The sequence below is a fragment of the Etheostoma spectabile genome, chromosome 5 (assembly GCF_008692095.1).
Source record: "Etheostoma spectabile isolate EspeVRDwgs_2016 chromosome 5, UIUC_Espe_1.0, whole genome shotgun sequence".
NCBI lineage: Eukaryota > Metazoa > Chordata > Actinopteri > Perciformes > Percidae > Etheostoma > Etheostoma spectabile.
This window is the reverse complement of record NC_045737.1, coordinates 21,168,232-21,168,759: the sequence shown is the minus strand read 5'-3', so window position 1 is coordinate 21,168,759 and position 528 is coordinate 21,168,232. Positions and strand designations below refer to the sequence as shown.

Sequence of the window (528 nt, the reverse complement as noted above, 5' to 3'; positions counted from 1 at the left end):
TAGTGCATTTCACACTGAAATACTCAAAATGGGTCGTTCCAGACATCGCTCTGAGGAACAGCGGATAAATTATAGGCTTCTCAGCCAAAATGATTTCAAATGCCTTCAAATGGCATCCATCTGATGAGAGCAAAATTGTTCTTTTCGGGTCTAGGGGCCGCAGACAGTTTGTCCATCGACCCCCATGCACTGAATTCAAGCCACGGTACACTGTAAAGATAGTAAAGCATGGTGGTGAAAACTCCTGTTATGGGGATGGGGAACGGGGTTATGGGGAATCATGTTATGGGGTTTCTCATACTGTGGTGTTGGGCCTATTTACCGCATACCAGGGATCATGGATCAGTTTAATACATCAAAATACTTGAAGAGGTCCTGTTGCCTTAAGCTGAAGAGGAAATGCCTTTGAAATGGGTCTTTCAACAAGACAATGACCCAAAACACACCAGTAAGTAAGCAAAGTCTTGGTTTCAGATAAACAATATTATGGAGTGGCCAGCACAATCCCCGGACCTCAATCCCATAGAA

The 528-nt window shown here is 43.9% G+C and overlaps 1 protein-coding gene across 3 annotated transcripts in view; it reads left to right on the top strand.

Moving 5' to 3' along the window:
* gpat2 (glycerol-3-phosphate acyltransferase 2, mitochondrial) overlaps positions 1-528 on the top strand; it is a 130,921-nt gene that overhangs the window by 120,524 nt on the left and 9,869 nt on the right. The window lies entirely within an intron of this gene.